We start from the raw sequence: 4,545 nt of genomic DNA on the forward strand, positions 1-4,545 counted from the left end.
ATCTACAATATTTGAACCTGAAAATTGTTAACCTAAACAATAATTAATATTTTGTTAGGTAGCCCTTAACATCTGCCAGCCACTAATATAAATAAAATAAAAAAAAAACTAATAAAAAAGCTAATAAAAATAAACAAAGCGTACGTGTATATAAGCGTCATCAAATTTACTATCGGCAGCTTTATGATAACATTTAATCATTGTCACCTGTTCCTTTTCTAATATATTCATATTTTATTTACCGGTATTATACCGAAATACATCTACCGACTTAACATCGTTTTGACAGCGTCATACCGGTATTCGCACCATTTCGGTTTCATCAAACATCACATAATCGAATAATAACCTAAAAAATACCGGTATTTTACCAGTAATACCGATTTCGGTCTCTGGATCCGGGCCACGGACAGAGTTATACGAGCACCATGGCTTTACATCATTACTCCCACCGACACCAGCCTCTCTTTTATTACAGATTCCGCCGGAAGTTTCGCCGAAGTCCAGGTACAACGCAACGCAACGATCTCTTCTTTTATCGCCGATTAAATATATACAGGGTGGGCGGCAATTCGGTGACTCTACGTCAAAAAAATAAGAGAAAAATTTGGTATAACATTTTTTTTTTATCTGAGGCTCGGTTTGTTCATCTTTGAGTTTCTACGCAATGAATTGCCTTCGTTTTTAGAGGATGTTCCTGTATGATTTTCCAACATGACGGTGCCATATTACACGAGAGAGGTTAACAACTTTTTTAATCAAACGTATTCGTGTTGGATCGATGTTTGCCACCAAGGTCACCGAACCTCACGCCTCTAGATTTCTTTTTACGGCGGCATATCAGAGAAGAAGTTTTATAAAGACAATATTTCAAACATTACACATTTGGAGCAAAAGATTATGGAGGGATTCGAGAAATTGAAAAAAACGACATCAGATTGCATTCTGTTCAGATATCATTCGTCGAGCAACATACAGCAACGAGGAGGACATTTTCAACAATACTAATAGCGTACCGTATTATAGTATTGTAATAGAAAGTAATAATAAGGAATAAGAAAATTAATTTGTACTGTTTTAACCACACACAAATAAATAATGTTTATTAAACAATATTTCAGACGGGGACGTGATGGAAGACTGGACAACTAAGTCGTTCACAAAGATGAAACAAACTTCAAAGTCGATAATAGATTAAAAAAAATGTTATACCAAATTTTTCTCTTATTTTTCGACGTACCTTTCACCCCCTGCTCTGTTGTACTACGAATTTCGGCCCACCCTGTGTATATATGTATACATATTCACGCTTCGCGGATTCCTGAGATTCGATGAGAAAACGGAAAGAAGGGAAACAAAACCGAGAACGAGAATATTCGCGGAGAAAAGAAATAAGAAAAGAAAGGAAGAAGGAAAAAAAAAATCTCTCTTTAGACACGCGTTTCATGGACAGAGAAATGACGACGTCGATGATGATGGATCTTTTGAAACGTCAGTCATCGGAAGCTAAGAAGCGAAAGAGATGTTTGTTGGATGTTCGGCCTTTCTGAAAATGGCCCAGGGGTAAAGACCACCTGGGCCACACCGTGCACCGTCTACTTATAACAGACCAGTTGTTAGGGTCGCGATCTACCCTCGAAACGACCCCGGGGGAGGTGGCTATGCAACGTGCACGGCACACCACGTGGCTCGAACACGTGGCCGTTTATTGGCAACTGGTAAATCCTACGTTTTTCGATCGGCCACGCTCCTCGTTTCGTTTATTAAAACTGCACCCGATGTCGACTGCGTCTCTCTCTCTCTCATCCCCGATCCTTTTCACCAATTCTCATCAACGTGATTCTTCTTCCGTTTGATTACGCTTCTTAACGAACCGGGCGTATCGCGCGTTACCTATTTTGCGCGCCAGCACCACTCGATGAGCAATGTGAGGGGGGAAAAAACGGAGGTTTAACGAACCTCCTTTCCCTCCCGGACGATCAATCTGAATTCTAAATTAACGGGTATTATGTGCAGATGAGGCGATAGCCGAAGAAGTAGTATGTATCACTGTCGACGAAGTATGTATCACTGTCTATTAGCCGAGTTACTTTCGAATTCAAAAGCGGCTGAAGTGAAATGACTCGGCTAATGAGAACGGGCCGAACGAGATAAGAGCTCCGCTTCTGTCTCGCGCGTATGTCTGCTCTATGCACGTTTATGTTAAAAAAAAGTGAAATGTTTCTGTTTCTCTGCTGTCGGTGAGGAAGGAAGATCGAATTCAAAAGTGGTGCGCCGATTTCCAATGGCTCGCCAATTAAATTTGCGTGCAACTGCTATCGCGACAAATAACGAAGGAAGCAGTCTTCGCGAGCGAGGAAGATTCTAACGAGCCACGCTCTCGTTCCCTCCTTTTATCAGAATCGCGATAAATGCCCGTAATAAGCTCTTATCATCAATCACTCTGACAGCCTGATAACTCACTCCCATTCACAGAGATACCAGTTCCCGCGTCTTTCTCGAGCCTTTAAACGATCCACATTCCCCGGCCGTGCACACGTAACGAAAAACCGTTCTCGATAAAATCGTTCGTTCCTCTCGCCTCGGCGAATGAAGTCAACCACGAGAGATCGACTCTCCTCGTGCACGCAGGATTTTTCGTATTTCACGGAGAGCTATACTACACGTGACTCGATCGTCCAGCCAAAGAGAATCCTTCCAGCTTAAACTTCGTGTCCAGTGCTCGAAAGTCGAACCACGGTTTGTGACACGGTTCGTGGACATTCTCGGGCTCCATTCATTCGAACCGGTTATTTCTAGAAAAGAGGTGGCTGAATGAAAATCTGTCAACCCACGTGGCGAAACGCGTGGCCAATGACCGCCTCCGACCTCGACGCTCGGCTTGGCTGCTTTCCGTCCATTCCGGACCGAACCTCACTCGGGCTCTTCCTTTCGAATACTCAGATTTTTCTTCACTCGGATCCATCGTTTCTCTTTTCCTTTTTTTTTTTTGTTTTTTGTCTTTTTTTTGGTCGTGGTTGACAAGGGAGAAAATCGGAGTGACTAACCCTCAAGTAGCGTCGATGTTGAAATTATTCATTGCATCTTCTATTTTTATATTTTAGGAAATTATTCCTAAAATATTCCTGCAGTAATAAATTCCTTCAGTAACTAATGTTGATGAATGAACGAAAGATGATACTGGAGTAGGAGCTATTATTGCTATTCGCGATCAAATAAAAAGGTTGTGCACTTTTTGTAAAAACTATTAGATAGAAAGATTATTAACATTTATATTATTAATAATATAGTTATAGTTTTATTAACATTTATATTATTAATAATATAAATAATAATTTAAATGTTAATAATTTATCTATTTTATAAATCATTAAATTCCATCTTCCAAACGTCCTCAATAATGAAATAATTATTAATAAACCTTCTATCACCCAAATGATTTAAAATAACTGTTATTAATTCAGAATTAAATGAATTTAATTTATTACAATAAGCAATTAAACAATATGAAATTAATTCTAATCGATCACGTCCTAATATAATTGTTCTATATTGATCTGTGTTATATGTTATTAAAAATTATCGATGCGATTGAATTGTAATTATTGAAAGATCAAATTCAATTATTCTTGCTTTATCGTGTTAGTAATAAAGAATTTCAAGTGTGACTGAACTAACCGTCAGGCAGTGTCGATATCGAAATTGTTGAAACGTTGATGTAATTGTATGTAAAAAATTATTGACGCGATTGAAATAATCAGTGGAAAATTAAAGTTCAATTGTTCTTACTTTATCGTGCTAGTAATAAAGAATTTCAAGTATAACAAAAATATAATGGAACAATAGGCAAGAAGGAAAATAGAGAAATGAAACTTGGGAGCGATCTCGGACAAATCGGACAGATTCTATTTAATTTTTCTCGAATCCAGTCTGAAAGAGTTCACAGCCAAAATATCTCTCTTAACAAAATCAATTTTCACGCGCGATTAAAATCGTTCGAGTTTTAATTTCCGCGTGTTTTTCACAACCGATTACGAACCTCCGCGTTCTGAAACGACCGAAAGATCGTATCTATCCTTTTGTTACGTCGTCTTGAATTTATTTTACGCGAACTGTAAATAATCCTCGCGCCTAGGAATAAGGCTATCGACGTCTCGATGATCTTTTTACGACGAGCACAGTCGTTCCTTCTTCCCAACTAACCAGGATTCTTTTCTAATCTCTCTGTATTTTCTCTCTCTCTCCCTCTGTCTCTGTCCTCGCGATCGGTTCCAGAGCCACGAAGGAAGAATCGATGCCTCGATGCTCGGCGTCTCGAACGAATAGTTAGCGCGTAGGGCACACACGACGCCTGACCTGAATTCCACCAGCAGCACGATAGACGAACCGATTGCGTAACGCACACGCGTGCGTTCGTGGACCTCGCATTTTCGCGCTTCGCGTTGATCCCTGAAGAAAAAAAAGAAAAAAAAAAAAAAGAAGAAAGAGGGAGGGAGAGAAAAAGGGTTGAACGAACGTCAGTCGGTAACTTGGAACTATGCGGTG

General features: G+C 39.6%; 1 protein-coding gene and 1 long non-coding RNA gene across 2 annotated transcripts in view; one reads left to right on the forward strand and one right to left on the reverse strand.

Annotated features, from left to right (window-relative positions):
- The window catches only part of LOC122532788, a 14,927-nt gene extending 13,739 nt beyond the window's left edge, over window positions 1-1,188 (forward strand). The window contains exons 2-4 of the long non-coding RNA XR_006307573.1: window positions 479-610; window positions 689-1,012; window positions 1,122-1,188. This is a non-coding gene — a long non-coding RNA (uncharacterized LOC122532788). The remainder of the gene's footprint in view (window positions 1-478; window positions 611-688; window positions 1,013-1,121) is intronic.
- The window catches only part of LOC122532787 (methylcytosine dioxygenase TET2-like), a 92,166-nt gene that overhangs the window by 52,767 nt on the left and 34,854 nt on the right, over window positions 1-4,545 (reverse strand). The gene's annotated exons all lie outside the window — the stretch shown is intronic.

This window comes from Frieseomelitta varia, unplaced genomic scaffold (assembly GCF_011392965.1).
Source record: "Frieseomelitta varia isolate USP_RPSP 00005682 unplaced genomic scaffold, Fvar_1.2 scaffold_473, whole genome shotgun sequence".
NCBI lineage: Eukaryota > Metazoa > Arthropoda > Insecta > Hymenoptera > Apidae > Frieseomelitta > Frieseomelitta varia.